This window comes from Herpailurus yagouaroundi, unplaced genomic scaffold (genome assembly GCF_014898765.1).
Source record: "Herpailurus yagouaroundi ecotype Mexico unplaced genomic scaffold, PumYag 181, whole genome shotgun sequence".
In the NCBI taxonomy this organism is placed as follows: Eukaryota; Metazoa; Chordata; class Mammalia; order Carnivora; family Felidae; genus Herpailurus; species Herpailurus yagouaroundi.
In genome coordinates this window covers 877,237-894,070 of record NW_024412412.1, presented here as the reverse complement: position 1 = coordinate 894,070, position 16,834 = coordinate 877,237, and the positions used below count along the sequence as shown (strand labels likewise).

At 50.0% G+C, this 16,834-nt stretch overlaps 1 protein-coding gene and 1 non-coding gene across 9 annotated transcripts in view; both read right to left on the bottom strand.

Annotated features, from left to right (window-relative positions):
* Positions 1-16,834, bottom strand: part of DLGAP2 (DLG associated protein 2) — a 788,462-nt gene that overhangs the window by 262,462 nt on the left and 509,166 nt on the right. The window lies entirely within an intron of this gene.
* On the bottom strand, positions 11,831-11,915 carry TRNAR-UCG (transfer RNA arginine (anticodon UCG)). The gene has a single exon. It is a non-coding gene; the product is annotated as a tRNA-Arg (tRNA).

The following is a 16,834-nucleotide window of genomic DNA, read 5'->3' as shown; positions in this document are numbered from 1 at the left end:
CTGAGTGTCTCCTGGTGCTTCTGAGTCCAAGAACCTGAACTGCAAAGATCCCACGCGCTGTGCTGGGCAAACAGCTGCCACGGGCGGCTGCGAGCATGGCGTGTGGGCGCCAGGCCGGTGCTAGGAAGCTGTCCTCGAACAGACAGAGGTCGGGGCCAGGAAGTGTCGGGCTCTACCACTCGGGAACTGGGGCGGGAGCTGAGGACTGGCTCACATCTTCTCCGTGAGACCTAAAGACAGTCAAAGACCAGAGTTGGTCTTTTCTTGCAGCTATGTGAGAGTTTATCAGGTGTGCTCTCAGGGGGGACATAGGACGCTTTCTCTACTCACTCAACAGCAAGGCCGCTGAGAGGTGGAGCCTCTGCTGTGACTGATACTCGGCTATGATCACTCTTGCCAGTAGCTGGAACAGTGAAGGTGACCAGGCCGTGAAGGACTAATGACAATCACTGTGACCGCTGTGACAGCAGCAAGCTCAGAAGGTCTGACCCCAGCAGATCCCCCAGGAAGGGGCTGCGTGATTCCGTGGGTGCACGGTGGGCACGGCCACGACCCTCCGGTCCACGAGCCCAACTGCTCTCACCCCAGGAGAATGTCTGCCAAAGCTCGCTCCTTCTCAGAGGACCACTCACACCCCACACCCCACACCCCAGAGAACATGCGAGGCCACGCCCAGACTGATAGGCCCAGGGGCTCCAATGGGGACAATGCGTCTGCTTGTCCCCCAGGCCACCGGTCGGGGCACATCTCATTCCCCTCAGACGACATTCCCCTATATACTTGTTTGGATTGCCCATTTTTGTTAATGCCACGAATCAAACTCAGGTTGTACAGGAAGCTCTGACTGTGAGATATCAAAAGGAATGACTACGTCCTTCATCAGATCTGGCCTCAGGACCCTGTCGCCCCACTGGCTCCCAGCCCCGGCACATCCCACCGGCGTTCGCTCCGTGCGTGTCTGCCGAGTGAGGCACAGAGGCTGGGGAGGGTTACAGGCGGCACCTCTGTTTGGACGTCCCTTACTGTTACCCGTTCTCTGCCGTTCCAGTCTGCCTCTCACCTTCTGTTTCCAGCACTTGCCGTGTTCACGGGGCTGACGCCTGGGCCCTCCACGCTCTGCCCGGCCTGCCTGGTGCCACGTGCCCTGTGCGGGGCCGTGAGGACTGACGCCCCGCTGCAGGTTTCGGGCCCCTCGTGAGGCCACGCCAGGAGCCGGAGGCATAGATGCAGCTGGAACCTGGAGCCCTGGGGAGACGGTCCCTGCTGACTGCTCAGCTACGATCCCCCTGAAACCTTCTCTCTCAGTTTCAGACGCCTTTTTTTTCTCTCTTTTTATATTGATATTCTGAACTTAATAGGTTTCAAAATCTAGAAAAAGAGACTTTGTTTCACTGCCTGTGAACATCCAGTCTCTGAGGCAAGCAGATGAACATGCCTGTGTCACCTAAAATAATTTTGTTTCCGTCTTAAACTACACACATGGGCTTGGACGGACAGACAGATCACCTCCTCCAACCTCCCTGGGGACAACCTCTGTGAGGGCTGGTGCTGCGTTACCACATGGGTTCTCTCCGCACAAACCACACGTGGTTTCACCCAAATGCGATCATACGGTCATGATTCTTTCTACTAAAAACTTCAATGTACATGTTTCCACCCTATTCCGCGTCCATCTACAACATCATCATGGTGGCTGTGCTGGATTTCATAATATTTTCTTTTACTTTGCATGCTGAGAGAACTTCCTTTTATGGAAGATTTTTAGAACTAGATTTGGGGGTCAAGTCAAATGAACATTTATAGGGCTTCTGATACATAAGTTTCCTCCAGAAGGCAGCATCAATACTCATCCTCCATAAAAACTGATGGCCGTTGTCATGCAAAAACCTAACAGTATGATAAGTAGCAACAAAAACTTTTTTTCTAATTTTTTTTTCAATTTCTACTTATTTTGTTGCTAAGAATACTGACATTTTTTTCATGAGCTTATTAAAGCTGTACTTTGTGAAATGATTGTTCATTCCTTTGTTGATAATATTACCTCGTGTTTCCCAAACTGAACTGAGATATTGTTTCCTAAAGTTTTTATGAAAATACGTTGCAAATATTTTTCCCATTGTGTTTCTGCCTTTTAATCTTGTTTAGGATTTTTTTGATCTATAGAAATTCGATTCTCATGTTAAGTCAATTATTTGTATTCATTAAAACCCCAGTGTTCAGTTTCATGTTCATAAAGGCTAACCCCAAGAGTTGCCTCAAATTTATCATAGTGCTTCTGTGTGCGCGTGCCTAACAGAAACCTCTCCGCGTGCCAAAGGTAGGCGATAACTACGGAAGCCAGATTGTGCATGGAGCTCACAGACACACTGGGGACACATGTCCTCTTTGTCCCTGACAGGAGGGTGCTGGGCAGCACCACACACTTCCCAAGGCAGTTCACACCACAATGGGACAACGGCAGAGGCCAGGAGGCTCCCTGTCCACAGGGCAATTCCCACACCCTGCTCCAGGTGAGAGCTCTCCACCATGCGGGGTCTCCCAGCCCTGCTGGGGGTTGGGCAGGATGTGGGACAGCGTTCCCGCCATGCAGCTGAGATCCCATCCCCGGGATATCCTAGCCCTCCACGTCCTCCTCTCCCCGAGACCCTGTCCACCTCTCCGCGGAACTGGTTCCTAAGGTAGGGAGATGGAAAGGTGCACAGACGGTAACATGTCAGGGCCAGGGTGTGGCAGGTAGGGGCGTGCGGGGGAACTTGAGTCCAGGGTCCAGCGAGGGGACCACAGACTGGGCAGAGGACTCATACAGGAAGGACCTGCAGAGAAGGTCGCTGGACCAGGGTCAGGGTTTGGATCCTTATCCCAGCCACAGAACAGAGAGCAGTGGAAACTTCTATCTTCCTGGAGCGACAGAATTGCTAGTGAATTGTTATAACATGCGTGAGTCCGAATGATACTCCGACAAACACTTAAGAACATTAACATCTCAGTGGAGGTACCAGGATCCATCTGGGTGGAGAACCTTCAGGAAGAAAGGGAAACAGGGCACCGGGAGCACAGTCCCCCTGCGGAGAGACCGTCCTAGGCTGGGAAGCCGTTTGCACCAGGTACGGGGATCACAGGCGCATACTTGGAGAATTTCCCGTCTGTTCCCTCACTCGCAGCTCTGCTGTGAACGTGTGTGCTCGAAGGAAAGCCACTCCCCTGGGACGTCACACCAGCTGCTCTGATGGCAGATGCATGTCCCGTAAACCCGGACAGACGGTGGGGAAGGTGGAGACGGGTGGCGAGATGAGGCAAGAATAACCACCCTGCCCTCCAGCCCTCACAAAGCCTCCTTTACTAACAGACAAATGGCCCAGAAAGAGCTTACAGTTTCAGTGAGAGCCTGAGTCAAGCTGTGTGGCCAGGGGTGAGGGTGGGGGCTGCGTCGGGAGGGCCAGGGAACCACAGAGCAGAGCAGAAAGGGCCAGGCACAGGGCACCCTCCAGAGAGGAGCCGCGGCAGAAAGCACAGCCTCCAGGAGCCGAGTCCTGGTCCTTGACCGCACATCACAAGAGCACAAGGAGGCTGCGGGTGCCGTTGATTTCTCCCTGTGTTTTAGGAATCAGCTGGGTTTACACATTCAAAGCAATCGTTGCCACTTTACAAAGGAACCGTTTTCGATACGAAAGCCACATTTTTCCCATTTATATTCACTTTAAGATAATATGTGTTTCGGTTGCTGGCAAAAAAAAAATACAACACCTATAGGCAATTGTGTTTGGAATAGTATACGACAACTAGGTAAAGAATTACAATTTAATGGGTCTATGGAATTTATAATAGAGCGATACAAAGTTTTGAAATGGTCAAGGTGTGTCCTGAGTTTATGCTCCTGTCTACGGCATCTGTGGAGCCACGGCCCAGGGTACTCCGCGTGAATGCAGACGTGGGCAAGAGGCTGAGCACGCGGTCCCTACAGCAGCCCTATTTCCTTAACTTCTAGTTCACAAACCCCAACTATCTTAGGGTTGAGGTTTAATATTTAAAGGCACAGCATACAGTGTCGTCACATTCTGCGGATGCCACATCTGTGTGAGGTGACTGGACGGAAGAGGGCACCACTGGACCCGTCAGCCCTTAAAAATGGTAACTCTAGGGGTGCCTGGGGGCTCAGTCGATTGAGCGTCCGGCTTCGGCCCAGGTCATGATCTCACACTTCGTGGGCTCGAGCTCCACGTCAGGCTCTGTTGCAGACAGCTCAGAGCCTGGAGCCTGCTTCCGATTCTGTGTCTCCCTCTCTCAGCCCCTCCCTCATTCATGCTCTGTCTCTCTCTCTTTCAAAAGGAAATACGCATTAAAAATTTTTTAACTAAATAAAAATAAAAACGGCTACTCTGGTCAGAGTGGTGCTTCCTTCAGGTGGCCTCACGGGAGTGAAGCATCACATAACTGCTTTCCGTTACCTCTCATTACAGGTTCCAGAAAGAGTAAACGAACACCAATGATACGTCTCCTATTCCCACCTATTCCTAAGCCAGGTGACAGACCTTGGCGGTCATTTTGCAGGGCAATTCAGGGTAAATGCAGAGGCTCACCCAGAGATGGCTCCACAGATCCCGGAAGAAGGGGCAGGGGGCCAGGGGGCACCAGCAGAGAGGCGGTGTAGGGAGAGGTTGGCACGTGCCCGCGGGACAGAAACCAGCAGCGCCCGTGGGCTGTCCTGAGAGTCTCTCAGGTCCTCCTGCAGCCACTGTGTGTGCATGGCGGCCGAGACCGCGGACCTGGCCTGTCTGCAGGACGCACGACGGGAGCAAGGATGGCCCAGGCTGGAAGCTGCCCCCAGAGGCGGCCCACGTGTGCACGCGGTCGGGAGCACGTGCCCTCTCCACACCCAGCTTCCTTCCTGGAGGGCTGTAACTGCCACGATGCCAAGTGCACTGTGAACATGCTCTCTTAATTTCACTGCAGCTCTGGGGTAGGGATTACAGCATCATTATACCAGCAATAACCAAGAGGCTCAGGAAAGTCAAATACTTTTCATTTGAGGCATCTGTCTGGTTCCAAGGCCTATGGCCCTAACCATCACGCTGTCTGCCTCTTTATGAGATGGAAATTATCATCTGTCCATTCTACTTCCCAGGATTATTGTGCACAGATCAAATGAGCTAATGCACATGGAGAGCTATGAAAGCCACAAATTATATAAATGCAAAGTGCTATGTTTCAGCTACAATTCTACCACTAAGGGAAAATATGCATTTATTATGTTTTTATAATGTTTATCTATTTTGAGAAGAGTGAGCGGGGACGTGAGTCAGGGAGGGGCAGAGAGAGAGAGGAGAGAGAGAGAATCCCATGACCTGGGGATCAAGAGTCAGATGCTCAACTGACTGAGCCATCCAGGTGCCCTGGAAAATATACACTGAAAAATAATCAGGTTAAAAATGCATAATCTATTTTCTTGAAATAGTTGAGAGAGCTTATCACGTCAAAATGTATAAAACAGGAGACTTCATATAAAAAAATGGAAGTCCTGACAGAAACTATTTTCAAGGAACAGAGAGATACTTTGATCTGGGTGAAATGTTTTTTATAATTTTGAACTAAATGTAACCTCTTTAGATTTTAGCAGCCCAAAGTAGGGGAAACTATATAATGTAGTTTTCTGTGGCTGATGAAAGAAATCTAACAAGTGTATCTGTAGAAGAAAAACAACAAGCTGACAGCCGGCTCGGGAGGAATCGTACCTGCATGCCCAAGGAAGGGGCGCCAAGCATTCCTCCAAATTCCATTTCATATAAAGCACAATGAACCCCAGTGAGTTCCCTTGGTGTAAACATGGCATCAAAACTCAATCACTCGGGGCACCTGGGGGCTCAGTCAGTTGAACGTCCGACTTCGGCTCAGGCCATGATCTAGTGGTTGGTTTCTGAGTTCAAGCCCCACGTTGAGCTCTGTGCCGACAGCTCAGAGCCTGGAGCCCGCTTTGGATTCTGTGTCTCCCTCTCTCTCTGCCCCTGCCCCGCTCATGCTCTGTCTCTGTCTCTCTCTCAACATGAGAAAACAATATAAAAAAAACTTAACAGCTCATTTTCAGGGGCAGCTAAGCTAAGTTCTCCACAGCGAGGATCTCTTCAAAGAGCTAGGTAAAATGTGCCTCTAAATTGTTCTCTGCAAATCAAATCGGGAAGCCGCTAAATGTGATTACTTAGAGGTGAGCCCTCTTAGGATGTCTGATGTGCTGAGTCATCTGAACCAAGAACACATCCTCGACAACAACATGTATCCCAACAGAGAGCCCAGCCTTCATTCTTTGGTCTCTTCTTTATTCATTCAACAAATGTTTGCCCTGCACCTGCTTTGAACCAGATGGCAAGCTGTGCGGAGATGCACACGGACCCAGGAGCCCTCAAGATGGATGGCTGTGACAGCCCAGCCAAGGTCACGGTGTGGAGGGAAGAAGAGTCGCTAACGGGTACCAAGCAGACACTCGGTCTCTGGCACACGCTGCCTCACTGCATCCTCAGGACAACCTCATGAAGGAAGCGTGAGTGTTCCCATCCTACAAATGAGGAAACTGAGGCACAGCATGGTTTGGTAAGTTGCTCAAGGTCCAGCAGGCCAGTAACGTGCTCAGGGTCCAGCCACTAGTGGGTCCTGAAAGTCTGAGGGCAGAATGCAGACTTTGAGCTGCACTGGAGCCCAGTAGAGAGGGCGGGCTCAGCTCTGTCTCTGTGGTGACAGGAAGAGCTTCCCGGAGAGGATGTCAGCTGTCCCTGAAGGACAGATAGCTGCGCCCCAGGCATTCACACAACGTGAGGGGAATGTGGGCTGGCACATGGGGAGAGTAGATATCAGAACGGAGCACAAGGTGTGAAGGGCTGAAAATGTCAGGAGCCCCCATGGTGAGGGGGAGGTGGCTGGGCCGCGCTGAGGCCAGATTTGTGCATTTCAGGAGCAGCCCATCAAAGTCCCCTATGTAACGGGAGCCAACGTAGGGTTATCAATGTCTTATTTTGTTAAGGAATAAAATAAAAACAAAACCACCATTTTTATATTAATATTATAAAATAATATAAAAATGTGGAAAGGAAATAATCTCAAAATAAAGACCAATCCTTTAACATGAATGCATTGAGCATTTTGTTTTTTAAATCTTACCACACGATTGCATCAAAGAGAACGAAATACTTGTGAATAAGTTTTACCAAGGAGGTGGAAGACTTGTATTCTGAAAACTGTAAGACTTTGAAATAAATTGAAGACAACACAAATAAATGGAAAGATATTCCATGCTCATGGTCTGGAAGAATTAATATTGTGGAAGTGTCAATACTACCCAAGACAGTCTACAGATTCAATGTAATTACTTTGAAAATATCAAGTAGTTTTCACTGAATTAAAACAAAGAATCCATAAAAGACCCTGAAGAGCCAAAACAATCTTGAGAATTAAAAACAAAACTGGAGGCGTCACAATTCCGGACTTCAAGCTGTGTGACAAAGCTGCAGTGATCAAAACAGTATGGAACTGGCACAAAAACAGATACCTAGATCAATGGGACAGAATACAGAGCCCAGAAAGAAACCCATATTTATATGGTCAATTAATCTGACAAAGGAGCAAAGAATATCCAGTGGGAAAGAGTCTCTTCAATGACCGGTGTTGGGAGAACCGGACAGCAATGTGCCAGAGAATGACCCTGGAGCAGTCAAGGTCCACCACCCACAAGAACAAACTTGAAGTGGATTAAAGACATGAATGTAAGACCCGAAACTATTAAAGTCCTAGAAGAAAACGCAGGCAATAAGCTCTGTGACTTCAGTTTCAGCAACATGCTTCTGGACCAGTCTCCTCAGGCAGAGGCAAGTGAATCTCAAATCAACAAGTGGGACCTCTCCAAACTCAAAGCTTCTGCCCAGCAGGGGAACCATCAACAAAGGGAAAATAATGAGAGAAGATAATTGCAAAACATACATCCAAATAAAGATAAATAACCAAAATATGTAAAGAACTTAAAACACTGACTAGACAAAAGTCAGTCCAATTTAAAAATGGGCAGAGGACATGAACAGACACTTTTCCAAAGAAGACATCCAGATGCAACAGACCCATGACAAGATACTCAACATCACTCACCATCAGGGAAACACAAATCAAAACCACACTGAGATACCACCTCACACCTGTCAGAGTGGCTACAATTAACAACTCAGGAAACAACAGATGCTAGCGAGGGAGTGGAGAAAGGGGAACCCTCTTGCACTGTTGGTGGGAATGCAAACTGGTGCGGCCGCTCTGGAGAACAGCATCGAGGTTTCTCAAAAAGTTCAAAATAGAGCTACCAGTATGATCCAGTAATTCTACTTCTGGGTATTTATTTGAAGAAAATGAAAGCACCAATTTGAAAAGGAACATGCACCCCTATGTATAGTACAGCAGTATCTACAATATCAAAGCTGTGGAAGCAGCCTGAGTGCCCACCAGCAGATGAATGGGTAAAGGAGATGTGGTGTGTGTGCAGTGGAATCTTGTCCAGTCATGAGGAAGAGACCAATCCTGCCATTGTGACAACACGGATGGACCTAGTGGGTATGGTGCTCAGAGAAAGACAAAGACCATCTGTTGCCATTTGCATACGGAATCCAAAAAACAAAGGAACAAACAAAACAGACACAAAAAGTAATGCAAACACAGGGAGCAAACTGGTAGTTCCCAGAGGGGAGGCGGGCGCAGAGGGGGTGAAACCAGTGACGGGGATGAAGAGCTACAAAGTTCCAGCTACGACATAAGCAAATCATGGGGGAGGAAAGTGCAGCACAGGGAACACGGTCAGCAATACTGTAATCACCTCGTGTGGTGACAAGACAGTGACGGAACTTTCTCTGGGCATAATTTCATAAAGTACATGAGTACTGAACCACTGTGATGTGCACCTGAAACTACCAGGATATCCTACGTCCATTACATGTCCGTAAAAAACCAATCACTCAGTCTCCCCACAGCGCCCTGGTTTCTGCATCTGCTACAGGCCGGTGAAAGCTTTGTTACAGGTGGCCCAGGTCCTGACCGGGGCCGGACGCTGCTGCTAGAAGCAATGTGCCATGCCGGGGAGTGAGGGGCTCATCAAAAGTGGATTGCTGTCGTGGGCTGGACTGTGGCCCCTGAACTCATGTGTGGAAGCTCTCACCGCAGGACCTCGGAACGAGACTGTATTTGCAGATGGAGACTTGACAGAGGTGACTTAGGTCAGAGGAGGCTGTTCACGTGGCCCCAGTCCAACTGCTGTCCTTCTATGAAGAGGAGGAGGCTCAGCACACTGAGAGACCAAGGACACACGAGGATGAAGGAAAGACCACGTGAGGACACAGGGCAGGAGGTGTCCACTCGCCCAGGAGAGAGGCCCCAGGAGGACTCAAGCCCGCCCACGCCAGGATCCCCAACTTCCTGCCATGGGAGTAAATGTCTGTTGTCTAAACCACCCAGTCCATCGTCTTAGCCCATTCAGGTGGCCAGACACACACCACAAACCGGGGGGCTCATAAACAGGGGCGTCACAGGGCTGGAGGCTGGGAATCCCACATCAGGTGCTGGCACGTTCCCTGTCTGCTGAGACTTGCTTTCCGGGTCATAGACAGGGTCTCCTCCTTGTCTTCAAGTGGGGCGGGGGCGGGGGGCGCTGAGGGAGCTCCGTGGGGCTCTTACAAAAGCACTAAACCCACCATGAGGGCTCCACTCTCATGATGCTATCATGTCCCAGAGGCCCGAGCTCCTTTGACCATCACATTGGGGTTAGATTCCAACATACGAATGGGGGGCCACGGGGTCAGTTCACGGCATGTGGCACTTCATCATGGCAGCCTGGAAACTAACGTGGCCAACCCACGTAACGTGAGTAACTGCAGCTGTGACAAGAGGAGAGCACATGTGGTCCCAACGAGCTCCCTTGTTCCTTGTTCCTATGGTCACCACCGCCAGACACAGGAGCCGGCACCTCTAACGCCCCACGACTAGCGCTTCCTCATTCACGTGACTTTTGCAGGAACCGAGTGGCATAAAAATGGACATGTGCTGAAACACGCGGGAAACTTTTCTAAATACATGGTTTCTTGTCCCTACTGTGTTGCCCTCACTCCGGCCACGGCCTGCAGGGAGCTACGGACGCTGACAGGCTGGGAAACGGTACTTGTGCCAAGCAGGGTGAGGCATGTGAACACACGTGGAGCTGGAACCCAGTCCCTTGGCCATGAGCTTGAGGACGAAGCACACGATTTTGTGCCCAGTGCACAGAGAGACCTCAAACAGCAGTTCCCCTCTCCCCCACAGCATCCAACACCCCTCTTCGGGCACAGCTGCTCATAAAACATAGATGTGCCGAAATCCTTGCCTTGGGATAAGCCGGGCATGTGGTGGGTGTTCAGTAAGGGGTTAACTTGGCAGGTCCGGGAGCTCCAGCCCCACATGCTCCAGAGAAAGGGGTGGCCCTTTACGGCTCCTGGGAGTCAGCCTCTGAGCCCTTGAAACGTCCTGCCCGGTCAGAGCGTCTGTGTTTATCTGGGACCGGGCTGCACTAGATCCTTGATGCTGACAGTGTGATTTATGGTGAATGCCTATTTTTGTTTGCCTGGGCCCCGGGCCACGCGGTGCCTGTTTGACCTCTGGGGCTGGAGGTGGGGTATCTGGGTCAGTCACATGAGTGCCCCACGCCTTCGTGACCGGCCCCCCAGCAAAGCCCCGCACAGGAGCCGGGTGAGCCCCCATGGGCAGTACGCCGTACGTGTCCCTCAGGGCTGGTGCTGGACAGTTACGTACCGTGGCTGCACCGGCCCCCCGTGTCATCTGGACTCTGACCTGTGCAGAGTTTCACGGTTACCCTTTTGCTGATAAAACGTAACTATGCACCTAACAGTTTTTCTGGGTCCTTCTAGAGAATCATTGAGCCTGAGGGTGGTCCTAGGACACGTGAATAATAAATACGCTATCATCTACCAAGAACTGGTCAAGGTCTATGTCTCAGTTCAAGGAACATGAGGAAGAAGTAGAAAAGCGAATGTGGTAAGAACAGATTTCTCAATACTCTGTGAGCTCCTCGGTGTGAATGCGTGCCAAAACCTGACATTTAAAGGAAAAGAAGGAGCAGCTGGGCCCTCAGCACCTGTTTTCCCATCTCAATTTCAGAGCTAAGGCGGCACTTAGGAAGTAGCTCAGGATAAATGCGCACGGAAGGAAAGAGTCGCGAACGGTATTTACACTATTGCTGTCCCTTCATCCACGGAGGAGAAATGCCACATACAGAGTGGATGACACTAGCTGGCATTTCAACAAATAGGATGTGTTTTACAGGCTCGCTAATTTCCACCGTGAAGCTCCATTTGGTCACTTCGGCCAATGAGAGGACAGGGAAATAAAGCTAGAGGGGAGCGACCTCGTCTCAAAGTTCAGCGTTCCTCAGTGATGAGGCGCTGGCTGAAATTCTAGCACTGCCTGGAATCCACCTTTCTGTACTTGTACATATCAGGAAGCAAACCTCATGCTGAAGCTCCAAACATGCCAGCCTATCTGAAAAAAAAAAAAAAATGCAACACAAAACCACAATAGAAAAAACAAAAAACCCCTGAAAACTCAATTTCCTTTCACTCATCAACGCCTGAAAATCACATACCAGATAGTGTGGTCCTCAGTCACAGTCCCAACTTCCGAACAGGATTATCTTTTATCTTTTTTTTTTTTTTTTTAATGTTTATTTATTTTTGAGACAGAGAGAGACAGAGCATGAACGGGGGAAGGTCAGAGAGAGAGGGAGACACAGAATCGGAAGCAGGCTCCAGGCTCCGAGCTGTCAACACAGAGCCCGGCGCGGGGCTCGAACCCACGGACCGCGAGATCATGACCTGAGCCGAAGTCAGACGCTCAACCGACTGAGCCACCCGGGCGCCCCTCTTTTATTTTTTTTAAGTGAGAATTGTGAACATGTACAGTGTACAACATGACGTTCTGAGGGCCGCACACAGAGGAATGATTCCCGCGGCCAAACGAATTCATGGCTCCTGTCCTCACGGTCAACCGCGTGCGTCCTGAGAGCACCTGAGGTCTGCTCTCCCACTAAGTTCCAGTATTCAATACAGTATCGTTCACCATGGTCACCGTGCCCTGCAGGAGGTCCGGGACTGACTCCTCCCCCACGGCTTTGTCCCCTTTGGCCAGCGCCTCCCCCCGGTCATCACCGTTCTATGCTCTGTCTCCATGTATCCGACGCTTTCAGAATCCATGTATCGGTGAGATCCTGCAGCTTTTTTCCTTCTCTGAGTGACGTATCTCACTCAGCATAAGGTCCTCCGGGTTCATCCGTATTGTTGCAAATGGTTAGATTTCTTTTCTATGGCTGGGTAATATTCCATTTTATATAACAGTTTCTTGTCTTTGACCACTTGCTTTTCTCCATTCAGGCAGGAACGTGTTTTCTTCTGTCGATGCCCAGTCTGTGAAAGCAGGGACCGCCTTGGCGGACACTTAGTGAGTTGTGGGATCCACTCGCCCCACCTCGTGTTGCCATCTTGAGTCCGTAGAGGAGCCCGATGGCTGCACGACGGGCCCACAGGACCGTCCACCAAATACTCACTGAGCGCCGACAACATGCCGGGTGCGTGCTGGGCTGTAGGGAAATGGGAAAAGACCCTCGTCCTCCCCCCGCCCATCCCAAGCTTGCGTCCCGTCTGAAGGAAATTGGGACGCTGATGGGGAACCAGGTAGCTAGGTGGGCGAGTGCTAATTTTTAAAATTCATAGTGGGAGAGCTAGAGATCCTCGTAGGTGGAGCTGAGCCACGTCTGCTCTTGACCCCATGCTTCCGCTGCCCAAAATCAACCCGTGAGCGTGAGGTCTGGCCCTCAGCCCCTGCTCTGGCTGCCCTCCTGGAGCGCCTCACTCACAGTGGCTGCACTTTCTGCCGATGCTTCTCCTTTGTGGTCTCAGCTCCCTTTCGCAGGCAGTGAGGTCACTGAGTAGGACCAAACAATTTCACGAAAGTTAATTAATTGCAAGGATCGGTTTGGTTAAGAGAAAATGCTCACAAAACGGCGTAACTTATCATTATTTCATTGTCGCTACTCCCAGCGCTCGCCATGCAAACGGCCACGCGTTTTCAGCCCGGCTCCCAGCACATCCGAGTCCTTCCTGCATGACGCTGGCCTTGCCACTGCCTCAGTCCACACCCGCAGCATGCAGTATTATTCCAGGACCACCTCAGTGAACAACCCCAAGGGATGATAGCCACGGCATGTTAGTAAATGGCCCCTGGTTAGCACGCCTTGTTCATGTACCCTGAAGCGGTTACAAGATGAGCCACTGAGGGCCACCCTGATTCACCTTTGCTTCTCTGGGAGTTCTCCTGGTCAAGCCTGGGCTATCGGATGGCCCGTGTGTCCATATTTACCTGCAAGCTTCTGGGAATGAGCACGTGGCACAAATTCTTTTAAAAGGTCAGCGATACTCATTCTCCCTGTCTGCGCTTTCTGAGATACACTTTAACTAATACGGCAAGCCTATCCTGTTTGCAGAGCTGCTGACAGCAGAATCCTGTTTAATACACCTATGTGTATTGCAGAGAAGAGGGATTCAGGAAGACAGTGTTCAATTACAATTTGGCTACAAAGTATTTTTGCGTAAGAACAATCTAACAAAATTAAATGTACTGTAAAACGAAAACGTGCCAAAAGAATTAAACAGAGCTCCCCTGGAAAATGCTGGTGGATGCAAAAGGCACTTAATTTTTTACACAAAAAGGAGAATATTAAAAACTCACTTTGTAAACACCTCTGGATGTTATCGTGTCTGCACCTCAGGAGTCTGGGTGCTTTTCCATCGTTACTTTAAACCAGGTAACATGACATTGCTTATGCAGCTTCCTGCAAATACATAATCTGTCACTGAATCATGGGATCCCAGAAGATAAAAAATAGGTTCTACTTTTTATCGATTATCACAACCTCTTCTACAGAATTCCTTCCAACAGTGCTGAGAGATTAAGTTCCGTATTTTCCAAAGCACTGAGCCAAAGAGGCACATGCTCGTGGGGAAGAGCACTCTGAGCTCAGGCTCACTGTATTCACAGCGTCCCCATCACCTGTGGATGGCCTTGTCACTTAACCCCCTGAGAATCAGGATTCTCATACACCAAGGGAAGGTGACAGTGTCTTCCTCCTAAGGTCATGAGAAGCATTAGATGAGATAATGCGTGTGAAGCTCCTCTTAGGGGTTCTATATCAGTAAAACAGACAAAATTGTGTGCGCTGAGCCCTGAAGAGTACACATGTCTTCATGAAGCCTGGCTCGTGGCAGGGGCCTCCACACAGAGCTGACATTCTAGAACTGATCCCTGAAAGACTCCTTTCACCAAAGTCTCCAGGTCCCTGGAGGCCGGTCTCCAGAGCACCTTCTTGTCCTGTTTCCGATGCGGATGGAATGGCTGCCTCGTCCTGATATCTCGGTGCCCCCCTTATCATGTCCTCGTGGGACGGACCCTGTATTGTGGTCTATTGAGGTGTCCAGACCCCCCGGCTGGACTGGATGCTCTTCATGCTGCACGGATGTCAGATTTTACTCCGTTTGCTTGGCCTTTGGTCTGTTTGTTTAGGTTTCTTGAATCGGGATACAATGAACATGTTACAAGGTGCGCTCCGTCAGGGTGTGGGATTCAGCAGTTTCAGTATATTCCCGAAGCTGTGCTAACGACCACTATGTGGGTTGAAAGTGTCTGCATTGACCTAAGGTAGCTCTGCACCTGTTACCCATTACCCCTCACCCCAGCCTGCCACAGACCCTGAGGGGTTTGTCGGTCTCATCTAAATGGAATCACACAGTCTGTAGACTCTCAGGCCTGGCTTCTTGCTCTCAGCAAAAGATTTTCAGCGTTCGTCCACGGTGTCACGTGAGTAAGAACCTTGGTCCTTCCTTGGCTGAACAGCATTTCGTTGTGTGCCTCATCTGTTCATCTGTTCGCCAGTCCATGGTGTTTGAGTGTTCCCACTTCGTGGCTACTACAAAAAACTACAAATACCGCGTTCGTGCACAGACATGTTTTCAATTCTGTTGCGTGTGTACCTAGAATTGGAGTTGCCCAGTGATAGTAACTCCATGTCTGACTTTCCGAGGAATCGCCACACTGCTCTTCAAGGTGCCTGCATCACCCTGCATTCTGGTCAAAATGTGGGCGAGGGCTCCTGTTCCTCCCCATCACTGTTTGTTGCTGTGTTTGCAATCACAGCCACGCTAGGTGAGCGTGAAACCGTGCCTCGCGGTTCTGACTTGGATCTCTCCGATGACCGATCACGCTGACCTTGTTTTCATGTGCCCACTGGTCATTTGTGTATCTTCTTTTCGAGAAATGTTTATTTCAATTCTCTGTCCACTTCTAAATTGGGCGGTCTTTCTTGCTGGGTTGTATAGCTCTTTATATATCCTAGATAAAGGGTCTCACACCATATACCGTTTGCAAATATTTCCTACATTCCGTGGGTTATCTTTTCATGTTCCTGATGGATGATGTCCTTTGAAGCACAGATTTTAATTCTGTATCTTTGGTTTTTGTGTGTCTGTGTCATTTGTCATATTTAAGAAATCATGGCCTATCCAAGGTCACAAAAGTTTACAGCTACTTTTTCTCCCAGGAGTTTTCTAGTTTTCTCTCTTAGATTTAGATCTCTGATCCATTTTGAGTTAATTCTGGCATACAGTGTGAGGTAGGCCCCGTTTGCCCCCATACACCTGACAATACTTCATACAGGGCCAGCACACCGGAGTTTCTCTTCTTGTTTGTTGAATAAACGTGCATGCATGAAAACATAAAGACGCACAGAGTCAGTTTTTATGAGATCTGTGATGTGTTTTAAACAGCTTAACTGACTTAGGTTTTTGAGAGTTTAGAACAAAAAACACACGTATCCAAATTTACTGTTGATGCACAATTGCGTTTCCTCCCGGTAAGCCGGTCCATAAGTGAACCGACACTGATGAGACGCTTGCTTAGCACCGGACAGAAGAAGCTTCCTCTGATGATTCAGCCTCACAGACGCCCTTGAGGGAGGTGATGTCACTCCCATTTTCTGAGTGGCGGTGAAGGGAAGTTGGAGTACTTCCTCCGTGCCTTAAAAGTCGAACACATACCCAGGCATCTCTGGCAACAAGGGCAGGAACAAAAGGCTGCTCTTTTACTAAGCCCTTGTCATCTTCTCAAATCCCTCCGTCTTAAAGCCGAGGGCGAGGGTTCGCAACCTCATGCCAGGAATCAGGGAAACCCGGGTTCACCACAGGCACGTGACTGAACGGCCTTGAACACACGGACGGCAGGAAAAAGGAGTCTGAAAGGCGATCAGCCTAAACGCCAGCGATGCTTGGGATGGTGGCCTGCGCCAGGCAGGGGGCTGTCCCCTCCTGTGGGCATCAGTCACAGCACCGTCATCTGTGAGCACAGCTCCCCCCAGGGTGTGCACTGGGCACGTGGCAGCCCCAGGGCCCGAGACACACGGAGTGACCCCGGTGCTCGTTCTAGGGGGCGGCGTCACGGGGGAGGGTCTGGGCACACAGCAGCTGGAAGTGGAAGTGTCAAAATCAAGTGGTCCGAAGGCATTTTTATCCTGGAAGGAATTCTCACTGAGAATCCTTCGCATCTCTGCTGCTTTCGGTCTACACGTTTCAGTTTAATGGTGTATCGTCTCCCGGAGAACAAGCCAAAGGCGCCTTTCAGTTTGTTGTGAGGTAGGAGGAGGCCTGTGAGACGGGAGGTGACCTGAGAGGTAGGAGGTGACCTGTGAGACGGGAGGTGACCTGTGGGGTAGAAGGTGACCTGTGAAGTAGGA